Genomic DNA, 16,828 nt, shown 5'->3' with positions numbered 1-16,828 from the left:
AAAAAGCTTTGTTTTTTTAAATTCTTTCTATTAACATTATTTCATTACGAAAAATTAAAAGTTATAAACGCAATTTCGTTACTTTTCTTGTTGAATTATTTTGCGAATATGTTTTATGTAGAAAAATTCATTTAGTGATGAAACGAAAATGCTAAATCTCAAAAATGTTTTTTTTTACAAAGAAATAAATTTTACTTTTTAACTTATTCATTGGATTTTAATGCAAACCATTTTTTTTATAAGATTCTTCTTCTCTGATTTATTGGGATTATTCATACATTATGTAATCATATTTTTAATTTATGTAAAATCAATAAATATTACATACTTGACTCTTTCAACTGAAACATCTTGACTTAAAGAGCAGCCCACCTCCCCGTATGTTCTTTCTAACCCATCTAATTCTTCTTTGTCTATATGTATGTTCTTATCTGTGACATTACCAATTCTGAATGTCACCAGTTTCATATTAGAGCGAGTTTTTCGTCTTCCCCATAGATCCTTGTTCAACTACCCCCACACCTCCTGTTCGTACAGAAGGGAAAAGAGCATACCACGTCTGGGCCACAGGCAGAGACACAAGAACGGTGAGAGAAAAGCAATTTCCTCTTGTGATAAGGTCCACCGCCCATTCTCACCTTTATCGTACTCTTTTGCTTTCTCACACCGTCACACGGAGAAAATGCTGGAGCAGCAATTTTTGCCACTCATCCACCCCCTCGTCAGGAGGCGGAAGCGTGTATGTTGGATGGTACAAATGCAGCCATTCGATTTTATGTCGTACCACGCACCCCAAGTCGTAGCGCTTGTAATCTTCTCTTGGATCGTAAAAAAACGTAGTATACAGGGTGGGTGGGTATACAGAAAAAAAAGATATGGAGGTGTACTGTACTCTAAAATACACCATGAATAAGGGGGAGCTGGGAAGGCTCCACCTTGTCAATTTTACTGGCATTTATTTCAATTCCCATATTTATCGGGCACGATCTTACGATATTACATGTTCATGTTTCGTAAAATTTCCCATCTCACCATCCCCATCAATTTCCTCTGGCGTGCCCATGTTTGTGGTGAAAAAAATAAATAAACAGCTAAAGTAGCAGAATGGGAAAATGTGAATGCATTCGTACACCATTTCATTTCCTTTTTATATGTGAGAAATTGGAGAAATTCTATTTTATTTTATGTGTAAAGCTTCGTCCAAAAAAAAGAGGGAGAAACAGCTACTGTAGCGCGACAAGAAAAGTGAATTAAGAGTTTTCGTGATCAAAAATGATTCCCAGAAATCACATCTTATCTCGTGTGGGCATTGAGTGTTGAAAATTAAATCCATGCCATTGCATGGTAAACTCTGCAATACTCTTAAATGCATGGGAAAAGAGACGGGAATGTTGATGAAGTATATATTTTTTTGTTTTTTCTTTATTTTTTAATTTGTAATTTTCAGTGTGACAATGGATTTATGTTAGTCTATGAAATTTCATTTTGTATGAAATATGTATATTTGGGAGTTTTGAAATATTTTAAATTAACGCTTGAAAGCTCCCAAACATCGAATGCCTTTAGTCGCTATATAGTTTAGAGAAGAATGTCTGCTCTGCACAGAGAAAAGCTAATTTTAACAAGCAATTTTCTTGCATCCCTTACTAGCAAAATTTCAAGAATTTCTTTAGTATTTCACTTTATAAATATTTAAAGCAATATACTTCACTTTCCCCACTATACTACTTTTTTGGGAAACTTTTTTTTTTCTATTAAATACCTTCGATGAAGTTCATGGAAAATCCTTCACTCATAGAGAAACTTCATTATTACGTACTTTAGAATTTATTGAGAGTTTTCCGAGCTTCCGTCATAAGTTTTGATGAAATTTTACCCGAATATATCCGCTCAAAAATTTTTTTTATTTAATTTTCTTTAATATCTATAAGATAATTCGTTTAGGTAGGTATATATAAAATTAAAAATAATTCTTATACTTTTCTATTAGATCTTTGAATGACCTTTCTTTGCTTCTCTGTTCTAGACTCGAAAGGGTTAACATGCCAAAATTAGAGCATTGAATACTTCGTAAATCCACCAGGAATCTATTGCAATGTCCAACTTGGCAATGACATAATACCAAAAATACAATAACTCCTGAATATTAGATAATTCCAAATCATATTTATATAAATCATGACATTCTTTTCCATTTAGCCAATACAAGCAAGCAGGATGAATACTCAAGTGACCAAAATAGAGCAAAATGTGAATTTAGGATAAGAAGTTGGTCAATTTAGGAGAAAATTTTACGATATGCACGATACACAATCATTCTCAAGGACTTCCACTCGTGTTTTATTTTTACGACTAAAGAGATAAAAAGTTCATTGAGCTACCTTTCAAATATAGGAACAATTCAGCTTAAAGACCTTTTTTTGCACATAATTCAAGTATGTGGTAAATGCCCAATGAATGGATTGTTGATTGTGCTGGAAATATTGAAAAGTTTCTCCACGCGGACTTTTTGTGTGCTTTCCCTCCCATTTATTCGATTTTGTGTTTTCGAGTGGGTTTTTCTGCGGTGGATTGCGGCAAAAGATAGGAAATCGCAGTACAAACCGCGCCTTTCTACGTAACACAACCTCCCTCGCGCGCGCCACAATCTTCAGGGAGTATGGGTTTTTCAACTCAAAATTTATGGTTTGACGATAAAAGCTCCATACACACATACATAACAAAAGCATCCGAAGTGCAAGTGGGATATGGGGTCTACGGGGGAGGATGGAAGGGGGAAAAGAACTAAAATTGTTCAGAGTTGAAAGCAAAAATGTGCTACGGAGGTGGCTTTCGGCAGAAGTCCTCCCGCAGTTTGGTGGGAGCGCATGATGTAAAATCAATTCCCCCGCATTGGGGGGAGCTTTTATTGTCACGTCGAATGAAATTGCGAATTATTCTGGAGCAAGCAGTTCACATAGCGAACTTTATTGCCATTGGTTTTTGATAGTTTCTGCCAAGGAAGGAATCAAATAAAGTGTGCCGTTTGGGGGTTCACAAAGATCGCATGAGATCGAATTTGGTGATAAATTGCCTTTTGCTTGTGGCATTTTTCCCCATCGTGAAACTTCCTACAAAGTTAAGTCTTCGCGGAAGAAGAGTTTCGTTCATTTTTTGATAATGCTAAGTAGTGTGTTGTAGAGTAGTGAAAGATGTTGAGTTTATATCCATAAAGAGATGAATTTTTGAGAATTTTCTAGTTCTCGTTTTAAAGTCGTTTATATTTTTTAATCCCTATCCTCATTCCTAAGAAATTTATGAAAATTACCTTAAAAAAACAAATTATTTTATAAAATTATTTCACGAATATTTGCAATTGAACTTTAATCCTCAAAAATGATTTTTATGCTACACAATCAACCTGTCTTGGAGTTCAGTCTAAAGGTTATGGTTATAGGGTTGTATGAAAAAGAAATGAATAGATGCCATGACATTCCATCCAGAAGATTGTAGAGCCAGAGAAAAGTTCATTGAAATTTTTATCCAAACGTTAATTCTTCGTCATCTTCTTTTTTTGCCAGAATGTACAAGAGCCAGATCCTCTGCGGTGAATGAAATTCCAATTGAATGGGAGAAAATAGCCAGGACAAAATTTGAGCTCTTATAGGGGGTCGGAATGTATAGAAGAGATGTTTGAAGGTATATAATACACCTTTATACATACATATATACTTTTATGGAATTCAAGTGGCTTTTCGTGCAATTCATGGAAAGATTCGCAATGTCGGCAGAAGTTGAATTATCCTTCTTGTGGCACCAAATTGGCCAAAATGAATCCCCTGTGGTGGAATAAGTGGGGAAAATTTGTGCTGCAGCCTCAGCATTAATTCACCCTATAGGAAAATGCCATGGGAGTTCCATATACATATACCGTGCGAGGGTGGGGAGAAGATGCGCTTGATATGCTGTATATTAATGCATGCGAAATTAATTGGATGTGACACCTTCATTTGCATTGAAAGCGATTCATCGAATACCATCAAGAAGGGTTGATTTTCTATGACTGTATACCGGAGTGATTTAATTAGTGCTCTTTGGCACCTCATATGTGCGCAAGGAAGTTTGCACCGTGAAAGCAGATGACAACGCTGAGAAGCACCTTTCATTCCTGATTGTGTGAAAATCTACACAATTTACCCACAAACGTGTTTTCGAAACTTCGAAGCTTATTCCTTGTAACAAATTGTATTTGATTCCCTCCGCGCTCACATTATATCCCTCTGCAGCCGCCACTGTATTCCACGGCATTTGCACACGCTATATATATTCCATACATATGTATAAACGACATTCAAATTCTATGTATGGGATGAGACAGAGAACAACAAATCCCAATTTCAAGTGGATTCACCCGTAAGAGTGATGTCAATTTCGCCACGATTGAATTCCGTATTTTGCTTGAAACTGAATGAAAGTGGATGCGCTCGGATAAAGGAAAAGCCCTCAAAGTCTTTAGCATATACCCAGAGCCTCTCTATCATTTAACACGCCATTCGACACCCATCATGGCAATTTAATTAAAATTCATTGTTTTTGCAGCATTGAGAAATGTGTCTACGGTCTTGGTCCTATACAATACATAGGTGAGGGAGGACGAACATGCTTAAATGTTACCAATTATCTGACCAAATACTGACCAGCATTCTAAATTTTGCTGGCGTTAAAAACTTCGAAAATTATTTTAATAGATATTATTTTTAATTATGTTTTCCTAATTTTGAGTTTTAAGTCCTTAAAAACAAATCGATTTTAAGCTTTAAAAGTTTTCTGATAAACTTACAAACTATAGCCCCTGAAAAAGGTATAATTTCATAATTTATCGTAAAAAATGTCCCTCAAATATTAATTTTTATCTATTTGTAAAAAAAAACTTTAAAAAATATTCCCTGGATGTACAAACAAGAATCAATAAAGAAATTTAATCGCGAAAGTGATTTTTCGTGCATAGATCTGTATCATGTCAAATCATCTTGTTAAGTAGAAATCAATGTTTTCTCATTGCTCCAATGTGTTCCACCCATCACACCCACCCCCATGAAGAGTTTTGCAACAAATATTTAAGTATACTTGACAGTGGCAGCCACTCCGCTCCTCCCGCCCGTCAAATCATTTTGTGAGCGAAAGTCCATTTATCAAAATGTGTCAAATTCAAAGATCCATTTCCTCTCAACGAGCATGAAAATCAATTTAAATCCGTGAATCCTTTCTCACACGCCCCCAATGGATCAAAACATAAAAGGGGCTTTGTGTATTTCGTACCACCGCCATCCCCATCTCAACCCCCACCGTAGAAAGTCAAATGGAGTGAAAGCAAATTCCCTGGGAAAGCTTTCTAAATCGACCAGAAACACAAATTATTCCAAAATCGAACTGATCTGTGGGGTGTATGGTTTTCGGGGCGGGGGTGTTGGCTATCGTGGCAGCTCAATTTGGACGGGAGACGGGGGGCTACACTCTCCACTATGACTGAAGAGAGAATGATGCTAAACTCCATTAATTCAGCCCCTTTCTCATTCAGCTTTACGAAAATATTTCATCTGTCCCCCTACCCCTCATTCTTTTTCCGGGACGAAAATGCTTAATGAACTCATGCATTTGCCATCCCTTAATTTCACCCGCGAGCCAGAAAAATTCACCACTCCAGCGCGATAATTGTGGCAATGACGCCTTTTTTTCCTTACCTCCCATCCTCTCGCACCATCAAATTAATTCCACCGAGTCGCATTCCATTACCCCCTTTTCTTTTGTATTTCGCGCGAAAAATGTCTCTTTCACCTCCCTCTTCCTCCCCTGTCGCTGGCAATTTTCATTAAAATATCATTTCAAGTGTCCCCGTGAGCTTTTTTTCCGTTCCTGCGTTTCATCTTTTATCATCTCATTATAAATGTTTTATTTAACCCGTCCCGCCCCTCCCATGCTACCCACCTCCCCATTCACCTTTTTAATATGGTGAATCTTTTGTACTCCAACAGTGAATAAAGTTTGATATAAAATCTTCCACATTTCATCGTCTGCGCGAAAGGAATATGAACCAAAGTTGAAGGCTTATTAGATGGTGAAATGATGATAAAATTACATATAATTTTGACTTCGTATATTACCTATGATGCTCAAGAATATAAGGAGAAAGGCTCATCACAAATTTCATTTTAAAATCATTTAATAAATCTCAAAGCAAATATTGTTTTTTATTTTATTAACTAGAACGTATAGCTTTACTATTTTATTACAAGCTTTAAAGAAAAGTTAATCATAATATTAAACAGTGAAGCTTTCAATCCTTAAGACTCATTGTCACTTTCACCCTAATTCAATGAATTCAATAGAGAAAAAACTGACAAAACGCCCTGACATATAAAAATATTTGATAGCAGCTTTCCATTGAGATAAATGGTGTAGAAATAATGCGAAATTCTCGAAAGCTTCTTTGGATAACATACGTTCTTTGTTTCAAAAAGCCTTCAATATTCCAAGGACAAATAGACAAAAGTTTCCTCGACAAGGAAGGGTATCACACAGTTTGCCAGAAATTCTCTTTTGAGCGCTCCCCAACAATTTATCGTGGTGCTATTACTCGTGAATTTATCATAACTTCCCTCCACGTCGGCATTGTGATCCCCATCAGCATCCCATTTAGATAAATCCTGAATTATCTCCTTACCAACTCTGGCAGCAACATAAAATGTGCCCGTGAATGCTCACGCGGTTTTTTTTGCACCCCAAAATCCACCCACACTTGAGGTTTGGAGCACGGATGACAGAAGGAATAAGCTTGGGGAGGGGATGAAAAGGATATATAATTAAAATGGGTGGCAAGCTCATACAATTTCTCTTGTTCATTTCACATGCACACAAACCCACAACGGAGTTTGAATCTGTTCGAGGGGGTATCACACACTAATTCAACCATTCATTTGCCCATCGCTTTCAGGAAATTTCTTGCTATAAAAAGCACGGTGAGAGACTTCTCGCCCGGGGGTGACTGTGAAGGTGGAGGCATTAATAAATGAATTTCCTTCACTCAATAAACAGGGGAAGTATATGTGGTGGTGGGATCTCCTAATAGTTTTATTACATAGCCACAGGGGTAAATAGAGGAAGAGAGGGTGCAAATTTTGGTAAATTTCGGTGACTATGCGCGGAATGGCATGGTTTGGGGGAGCATGGAAATGCCATTGAGAACATTCCGGAGCGTAAATCCTTCTAATCGCCACTATCCCAGAGAAATTGTTTGCAAGCATCCCACCCTCTGCACTGCAAGTTTACTTCTCGCTAAAACACCTTCTCGCCTTTCCACGCGACGAAACTCAACAATGAAAGCTCTCTTCACTTTCGTCCTCTGCCGTACCCTTGGAAGAAGCCCACAGCTCTTGGAAATCGGAGCCGGAAACAAACAGCCACGGCACACTCGGAGCCCCCATCCACTTTTCTTCACCATCTCTATTGTCCTAGCACCCATGAAACACACCACACACAAGATAACTTCTTGTACACTGTAGACGTTATATTTATGCTTAGTGGTACATTTTCCTCAACTGAAAATCACACACCCTCCCTCGCACATTCACCCCCCTCACCCACATCACGAACACTTTCATGCGAAAGCTGGTTTCCTCCTATAGAACATCCGCTTTTGGAAAATGTTCATATATTTTGTGAAAATGCAATGGATTCCGCGTATCATCCCTTACATAAATTTTCCACATATAGCAATCCGATAATATGTGCCATATATGTACACGAAAACATTTTGTAGAAGATCCGCGTGGGAAAATGGGGATTATTCAGTTTACACATGAGCGGGTGTTGACGCCAAATTGCATTCACCACATTTAGCTCTTTGAGCTTGCTCAATATTCAAAAGCTCTACATGTGAAAGTCAACTTTATATTATCTTCTAAAAAAATTGAATTTTCCCCTAATATACAGCTTCATTGAAGGGATTTAAGTTTTTAACTTTCTTTCAATATTCAATTTATTTTTCAATAAAAATAATTTACTTTTAATTGTTTTGGATTAATTAACAAGATATTCCATTGAAAAGACTGAAGATCATTTTTCTTATGAATCTCGTAATCGTAAAATACGCACCATTTAACGGAAAAGTAGTGAGCGAGCTTAAAAGACGCGGAACCGCCAATACAATGTTCATTTTCCAAGTAGGAGTGAAGCTTCTTGTCCATTAATTGCATTCACGTATCAGTCGGACCGAGTTCATTAAAGCCGATGCGTTATTTAAAATATGATATTTGTATGGACATAAACACATATACTATTTGTATAAAATGTTTAAGCATCTAAATATGTCCCAACATACATAAATTTCTCAAGAATATGCAACATTGTACTACATTTACTTAGCTTTACTGAGACACTTGCGATGTTTATCAAGAAAACGGTCCATCATTCACCACAACCAGGCACGTTTATTCCCTTTTATGCTCTTAGGATTTGTCCCCCCAACATACTTATAAAAGTTGTGCACAATCCACACCCTTTTCTCGGTTGGGCGGGAGATTGCGTCTCCTGGGAAAATATTCGAAACAACAATAATATATAGGACAAGAAGAGGAGGGACTTATATAATGCCATTTTTGGGATGTCTCTCCCTCGTGCGCTAAATAATTGCAAGAAGTAGCACAATGCCATTCTTCAATGCTGAATGGAAGTTTCTGCTGAATGCCAGAGACAATCTGGATGATGACATAACAATGGGAGAGGATAAGATATGGAGAGTTGGATGATTCCATGCTCAAGAATTATGATTTTCTTTTGTTGCCATTGCAATACTCGGTGTGGTACTCCCTCTTTGATTTACCGAGTCGATTGTCATGAAAATTAATGCATAGAAATATCACCAAGTGTCGAGAAATTAAATATGCTACAGGCGCACCATGAATCAGACAGCTAATATCTCCGACATGGAGCTTTTGTGTAAGAGCTAAAAGAAGCAATTTTCTATAAGACATTCGTCTCTCTGCTATGTAAGCGTGGGTGGGAAAAATTAAATGGTTACATCTTTAATTCCCTTCCCGGAGTAATTATATGTGTGTGTGCTTGCTCCATAGAAAACACATTGACACAGAAGTACCAATTAACGATTAAATATTTGTAATAGCTATTACGGTGAATTGAACATTAAGGGATTATTAATTAATTTATAAACATACTATATACGCATAATTTCCAATGTGATATAATTTTTGTTCTTTTCATCTCACCCCACGATGTATTGTATATTTTACCATGGAAAAAAAGTATGCGGATGTTAATTAATTTTCCATGTTTCGTGATCCATCAAAAGGGGATTTCTGGTGCTTTATGTTTATCACAGTGATTGCATTTCAAAATAATTACAACACTGGGGTTGGCAGAGTTGTCACAAAAATCTGTTTGTGACCAAATAATTTAATTATTAGCAAAATATCATATTTTTTCCCCCAGCATTCATCATATGAGTTCACTACATTGCACATAATATGATATTGTATGTAGGTATGGTATAATGTAAATGATATTATTCAATTTTTTGTGCCTCTCCTTTCGCATATATTGGAAACTCGATGGGGACACGTGTTAAATGCAAATGTGAAAATTAACTCAATACATTGCACCTAGATCTAATAATATTCGATTTTGAATTAGTCACTACTTCAAATCTCCATCCTACATTCTAAGTCTTTGGGAAACTAAATTGTTTACATACATAATTACAGAGAAAAAAAATTCTGTTTAAAAAGCAAAATATTCCTTCTCTGAGAAGGTTTTCCCTTTTAATATGTATATATAGGTAACCTATATAACAGCCTAGCTATATATAATTATTCCATAACAATTCCCATTAATATATTTCTTTTTTACGCAACATTCATTATTAATGCTTCCACATAGAGTGCAGTATCATACATTGTACAATTCGTAACAAAAAAAAACGAGAACGAAAACAATTCGCAGTAATGTTTTCCCTAACGAATGCCAGTGATAAGCTTGCAATATATGTAACAAAAGCTCTATTCCTGAAATCGAATTACTTTATGGTATAAATTTCAATGGAGCGACATAAAAAATATAATTTTATTTAGTTTTATCCGAAAAATTGAGCTTTTTCAAAATGTAAAATTTTATATTCGAAATAGAATCAATTTATGTTAACAGATATTATTTTATTGAATTTTTTAATGAGACGATTTTTAGCCCTTTATGCCTCCATTTTCTGGCTTAAAAAAAGAATGGAAATGCGTGTCCTTTGTGCAAAATAACATAATAAAGCTAGAGCGTGTTGAAATGCAAATATTCGATGGATTAGCTCTCGCAACAAAGCTCCGAGTGAGAGCTAATAGAAATATCAAAGGGTGAATTGAAGAATAAATTATTAAAAATTTATCACATTGTAGGTTGATAGGCAATATTTCTGACCAATTCAATTCATCCCGCAGTCCTCCAATTTACTGCATATTTTATAGCCCCCTATGGTGGAAAATTTAACATGCATAGAGGATTTTTTTTTCATCATCCAATACCAAGTTCAATTTTACTGAATTTCATCCCCTCGATATGTATTGTTGATGTAAAAATTGCAATAATGTATTTATTAATATCAGTATGGAGCTATCGTGACACGTAACAGCTTTTTTTCTGATGCCAATGCCAAAATGAATTATTGAAATTTATCTACAGCCGCTGAATTAAAATTGTCAGAGTTGGAGACACCATCAGGCAACGCAGGCAACATGAAATTTGCATATTGTACCCCTGAAGAGCCAAAAGGCGCAACGTGGAAGCTATGATGATCTGAGGAAAATTGATGAACTTGAACTGATCTCAATTAACATCATTTGAACTTTCTCGACAATTATATTATCTATATACTGTAATTAGTGCTAATTGTATTTTGCTGGAATATTTTCCATCATCGTGTCGCACCAGTATGATGGATTTTCCACCCGAAAAACGAGATACTACAAGAGGTGGGAAGGCCAGCAAGTAAACATGTAGATGACTGACACATTCTTCGTCATTCGAGGCTCAAATTGAGTTTATGGAAGTAGGTAAATGTCAATGGATGGAATCTCTTTCTCTCTCTCTCCATGCCACTTTGAATATCTAATACCGGAGATGAAGCCAATCTGCTCCGATAGAGCCGTTTTCGATATTCTTTTTTCCTTCTTTTTTAATACAATCGAGAGCCTCAGGTGAAACGCAACATAGGTGAGAATAAAATCCATAACCGTTTTGTAGAGCTCTTTCACATCAAACCACAAAGGTATGATGCAATTGTCTGTCCAGAGAGCTTTACACAGAATTTCTTGTCAACATTTTTGAAACACTCCACAACAGAGTTGAAAATGGCACAAATAAATAAATTGGGATTGCAATATTTCTTTTAACCAATTATTAAATTGATTGAACTAATAATTAAATTGATAAATTAGATAAAATTTTAAAAATGCTCCATGTTTTTTTTTTAATCCAGATACGTATGTCCAAAATTTTTTGCATAATCTTTTATTAAGTATGACTTTAAAATTTTGTCTATAAAAGTCAATTCTCAACTAATATTCTTATAATATTTTTTATTAAAAAGAAAAGGAATACAATTTTTATCATTAATGGATAAATTATCTTGAAAATTTTTAATATTTCCTAACAAAAAACCTTGCTAATCTTATTCTCAAATCTATCTCAATACTTGCAATTTTTCCTTCAACTCTGATTCATTACTGTTTCACAAATGCTTTCAAATGCCCCCCTGTAAACACATAGTTATTTTGTCTAGTCTAGACTTTCCCATTTCCTACAATTTACAAATCACCACATTTCGGTATTTTTTGATATACAACAAGCACTACTTTTAATTGGTAATTTTCGCTAATTCCCTGAAATTTACTTACAGTTGGTTGGCCAAATAGTTGCGGCTTAAAAAAGTCCCACAATTATTCATGCTTGAAATGCAAAGTATCCGAAAAATGGAGAAAAATGTCTCTCTTTCTTTTTACTTTAATAGCAACATTCAAGATGTTTATCTCCATACAAATGCGTTTCAATTCTTTGCATTTAAATGGAACAATAAAATTCCCATTGTAGCGTGCTCAAGTGGCCAAATACCACTGACATTTACCCTATTTTCCCTCTCAGCGTATTTCCCAACTATTTTTCTTCTTATGGGGGTACTCATGCTATAATACAATTTCCATATTAATGGTAAAGTATACGCTCTCCGGCAGAGAGGGAGCAAAAATCCACCCATCAAATGCGATTTTCCTTCGCGTCCCATGGAAAATGCTCCTTGTGCTAAAAGGATGGAATGACTTTAGTCCTTGCTATGCCGCCGCGTGGAAGAGCGGAAATGGGTCACAATTGACTATGTATTGCCAAGTAGGAAGACATTGGCGGCAATTGAGTGTGTGTTTAGTGAAAAAAACACGCAAATTTCAGTGATACTCCCGTTATGAAATCACACGAAAGAATTCCACTCACCATCGCGGAGAAGACGCAAACCAAAGAAAAAACGAGCGAAGAAAAATGTGAGAATTGAATTCCGCTCGTCTTACAGCAAAAATCTTCGGCACAGATATATGTATATCAGTGGGTGGGCTTTTCCGCCTTCATTCACTACCAAAGCCTTGTTTTTTTTTTATTTCACACCAACTCTGCGTGCATCCACCCCCACCATTTGGGTGTTAGTAATGAATGAACAAGCGCACACAAAAAAAAAATTGTTAATGATGATTATACAAGAAACTTTTAATGTTTCCCAACTCATTAAAGTTTATTTTATATGATTTATGTTTTATGTTGAAATTAACAAATCCACAAGAACAGCACGAATGAGACAATTTAAATCATTTCACGCTAAATCGAGCACCAACCCTTGCGTGGGGGAGAGCTTTTTTTCAGCTTCTGGCAATTTTCGGGGAGGAAAATTCATTTAATTTTAACCGATACCATCAAATTGCGGTAAAATTCAGAACATTTTCTGGGAAGAAACGCAGATGTTTATTAGAGCAATTAAGGCAAAGAGAGAATGAGAAGATGTTGCGTTTTAAATTAGTTTGTAAAGCAAAAGATAAAATTGTTTGGAATTCCTGGTAGAGCTTCCAGAGAACTTAATAAATTATATAATTATATATATTTTATTTTACTGGAAAAGTTTATATATTTATTTTGTTAATTTTTTAAGTGAACAATAATCCAGAAGGATTTTCTTTCAAACATATAAATCTTGTATGGAAATTGAGGTTTAATTTTATTCAAAATGAGTTTCCTAACTGCGCTAAATAACTTATATTCATCTATTTAAGATTAATTGGAATCAAGCTCAGCCCTAATCTCTCATATTAAGTGACGAAGATGTTTATAAGATTAATTTGTTATCCTCCGTCACTATATATGTTCATGAAAACTTAAATCATTCAACATCTCTAAAGCTCCACTTTATCTCTTAAATGTATGTATATTATTTAGTAATTCCACTTTTAATCACAAATAGCTAATTTTGAATGGAAATTAATGATAATTTTCAATATTTGTTTTTGAATTAATTCTCTTTGGACAATAAATATACAAGAGAATTCCTTTCTTGCAAATTGATTTCATGAATTTTCAACTTCAAGCTTTGAAATGCATACAAAATCCATGTACAATTCAATGTGCAATTTTCCCAAAAATAAATTTATTTCTGTTTGCTAACACAAGTTGGGGAAAGTTTTTCAAGCACTGTGGTTTTCAAAAATATGAAGTAAATGAGTCATATCAATTATTTCTGGGATTTGTAAACAGCCACAAATCATAAAAAATGCGATACAATCTTACTTTTTTGGACTATGCGTTTCACGTAAAAAAAAAATTTATCTTGTAAATTTCTAAAATAAAATTTTGAGATGAAAGTGAAAATACATTTCTTTCCAAAAAGAGAATTTGGGAGGAAATGTCTTAGATTTCAGCAACAATGGGATGGTCTTAAAACTTTCTTTCCCAAGAAGCTAATTACGGTTGCAACACTTTGAGGAAATGGGCAACATCATCTAATGGAGACAATGCTAATTATAAAGAAATGACATCTTAGGCATCATTGGCGTCATCGCCAAAATTATGAGCAAAAATATGCGGAAATTACAAAGTCTTGTGGTGGTAAATTTTTTTTTAACTTTTCTCTCTACTAAAGATGCTGACGCGGAGAAATTGAGCGCTGGAAGGTAAAGAGGTAATCACCAGGTAAACATTGACATTTGGAATTGAAAACCGGTTCTGAAGCTCAAGAACTATGTGTGGAGTTTTCTTGGCACTAAAATCTTCTACCTACTGGAATTTGCAATTTCTCATCTCTCAGTGGCGCTGCAATAATCCTTTGGGATCCCCCCTCGTATAGCAATATATGTATATATTATATGGTTTGAGGGAATCGCGCGCGAAATATTTCCTCCTGGGTATTGCATAAGGCATGAGAAATCCAGGTGAGAAAGAGAGATGTTGGTTGAATGGAAATGAAGGGAGCGGTGCCCCCAAGAAGTGGAGGAAACAATGAAGAATTCTCACATTATACTTTCATGGGAGATTGAGTGGTATGTGTGTGTATGTGAAATTGTTGCAGCATTCGCCCAATTCTCCATCATCATGGTCACACCAGTAAATTGAGAGGTGAACAGCATAGAGTAAAGTAGAATGGACTTTTTGTGCACGCTCGCGCAATACCCCCCTAAAACGTTCTATACGTGCCTCCCCCCCCCCTTTTTCCGCGCACTGCACTCTGTGCAAAAGGAGCCCCATGCAAACACCACAAAGTACTCACTGATGGTGCAGGAATATCCAATTTAGGTACACCCGCCTTCGGTGCATGCAGGAAAAAAGAGCAATGCCACGGATGTAGCTCCACACAGAGAGAATTAATATGTAATTAGTTTAGGGATTATTCAATACACTCAATTGCACTGCTAATCCACACAAGTTGAGAAGCGATCCAACTAATTCTACCGAAGCACCACATTCCAGGTGAATGGGAGAACAATCACAGCGCTATGTGATGCTGGCAAGATTAACTCTCACAACCAATTTTGGGGTGTTTTTTTCACCAAAATTGGGGCATTTTTGCACCCAATTTCACCCCAAAAACACTCACGCACAATCCACAGGGCGGTTTGTGACACTTTTTTCGGTGCACACTGTGCCAATTTGTGTACAACAATTTGGCATTCACTTTACAACCGTACACGCACGCGCTGTCGATCCCACAAGATCACCCAGAAGACTAACCAGCATACGTCATGCGCGATGATCGTGTGGAAGGTTTGCTGTCTGAGATCATGTATGTACGTATGGATCGTATGGCGTGCTATTTGTGGAAAGAAAGTCTCCAAAGAGAGGTCTGGAGACTAGTGATCGTTATGTTTAAAAAATCATAATGTAACGGACTCGCGGATTGAAATTGTCTTATTAGAATTTTAAATTTTTGACTCAATGGGCCTAATTCAGCGACCAAGAAACCCTTGAAATCTTTGAATTTTGTACTGAAACTTCAAGATTTCAAGCGAATTTCAAGGGTTGGTCGCTAAATAAGGCCCAATATTGATTGTATCGATATTGAGTCAATGTATGATCACATAGAAGATCAATTATTGAGTAATCAGTTTGAGCCTAAGATTGACCAATCTTTGGTCAATAATAGATCAATCGATTGACTGACTCAATTGATTTATCAATTATTGATCAGTAATTGATCAACTTGATTGATTCAATTATGATTGAGCTCTCATTGGCTCAATCAAAATGTTTACGGACAATGTTGAAAATTCTTGGAAAAATATAAAAATACTTTTGCTTTCTGTCCTCTCAGGAAAAGGATTATTTCTTCCTGATTACTCCTTCCTTGAATTTTCTTCTTCCACAATTTGGACAATCTTTTTGAACATTAATATCCTAAAAAAAAGACACAACATCTTAAAATCTCATTCACAGTTATAATGCGAGAAATGTTATTACATACAAATAACTCCTACACATTTTCCTTTTCCAAGCAACATTCTACTTAAAAAGACTTATGCTGAATAAAGCTGATTAATTTAATGTATTGTGATTTTGATCCTTTCAAACATTTCGCAGGAAAATTCCCATTCAACATTAGATTGCAATATACTCTACATAGAGCTTTCAAATTTAATTACAAACCCATTCAGAAATACGACAATGAATGCAGGTAATTCAACAGAAGTACTCGTTAGGTCTTAATAGTGTTATGAAAGGATTTTGTTTAAGTTCTCTAATTTTACTTATAAAGCGAGATAATAATGGTATAATAATAATTTTCAGCAGAACAAAGCTTCAAAGAACTTGAATGCAATATAGTTTTATACCTAACATAACTACATTATAACTACATAAATGATGGAAAATCTGATAATACATTAGAGTAAATATCCTTTATGTTTTCGTCTTCATTTTTCCTTGAAATTGCTCTTTCTTCGAATCTTTCATCGTAATTAATTATCTTTCTTTTCTTCTAATTTTTTTTCCTCAATTTTCCTGAAAAAAAAAGAAGACTTTTTCTACCCATTGAGTTTGATTTCGCGTAGGACTAAACAAGAGTAAGAAAAAAATACAAATAACCACTCTCTGCGTGCTAGAAGAGAAATGAAATCTCATCATGAAAGTGGATGCTGGCGGAGAAAGGATATAGGTACCAAAAGGATTCCCACCCGGTGAGCAAACAGAAATGAAAAAGCGCGGGATTGTGATGGAAAACCAGTGGGTGGGTATGGGGAAAATATTACTCTGTACGACCTTATAATCTCCCTGC

At 35.6% G+C, this 16,828-nt stretch overlaps 3 protein-coding genes across 4 annotated transcripts in view; 1 reads left to right on the top strand and 2 right to left on the bottom strand.

Annotated features, from left to right (window-relative positions):
- Positions 1 to 16,828, top strand: part of LOC129790155 (protein O-mannosyl-transferase TMTC2-like) — a 433,518-nt gene that overhangs the window by 62,106 nt on the left and 354,584 nt on the right. The gene's annotated exons all lie outside the window — the stretch shown is intronic.
- Positions 1 to 16,828, bottom strand: part of LOC129790211 (serine/threonine-protein phosphatase PP2A 65 kDa regulatory subunit) — a 620,353-nt gene that overhangs the window by 436,394 nt on the left and 167,131 nt on the right. The gene's annotated exons all lie outside the window — the stretch shown is intronic.
- The window catches only part of LOC129790099 (cadherin-87A), a 55,780-nt gene that overhangs the window by 35,040 nt on the left and 3,912 nt on the right, over positions 1 to 16,828 (bottom strand). The window contains exon 1 of one of the 2 annotated variants that reach the window (XM_055827333.1): positions 14,828 to 15,271. The exons of the other annotated variant lie outside the window; for it this stretch is intronic. The gene's annotated coding sequence lies outside the window, so the exon portion shown is untranslated. Of the gene's footprint in view, positions 1 to 14,827; positions 15,272 to 16,828 lie in introns of those variants that run through there. 2 annotated transcript variants of the gene reach the window in all.

The sequence above is a fragment of the Lutzomyia longipalpis genome, chromosome 2 (assembly GCF_024334085.1).
Source record: "Lutzomyia longipalpis isolate SR_M1_2022 chromosome 2, ASM2433408v1".
Taxonomy (NCBI): Eukaryota; Metazoa; Arthropoda; class Insecta; order Diptera; family Psychodidae; genus Lutzomyia; species Lutzomyia longipalpis.
This window is presented reverse-complemented; position numbering and strand designations above follow the sequence as displayed.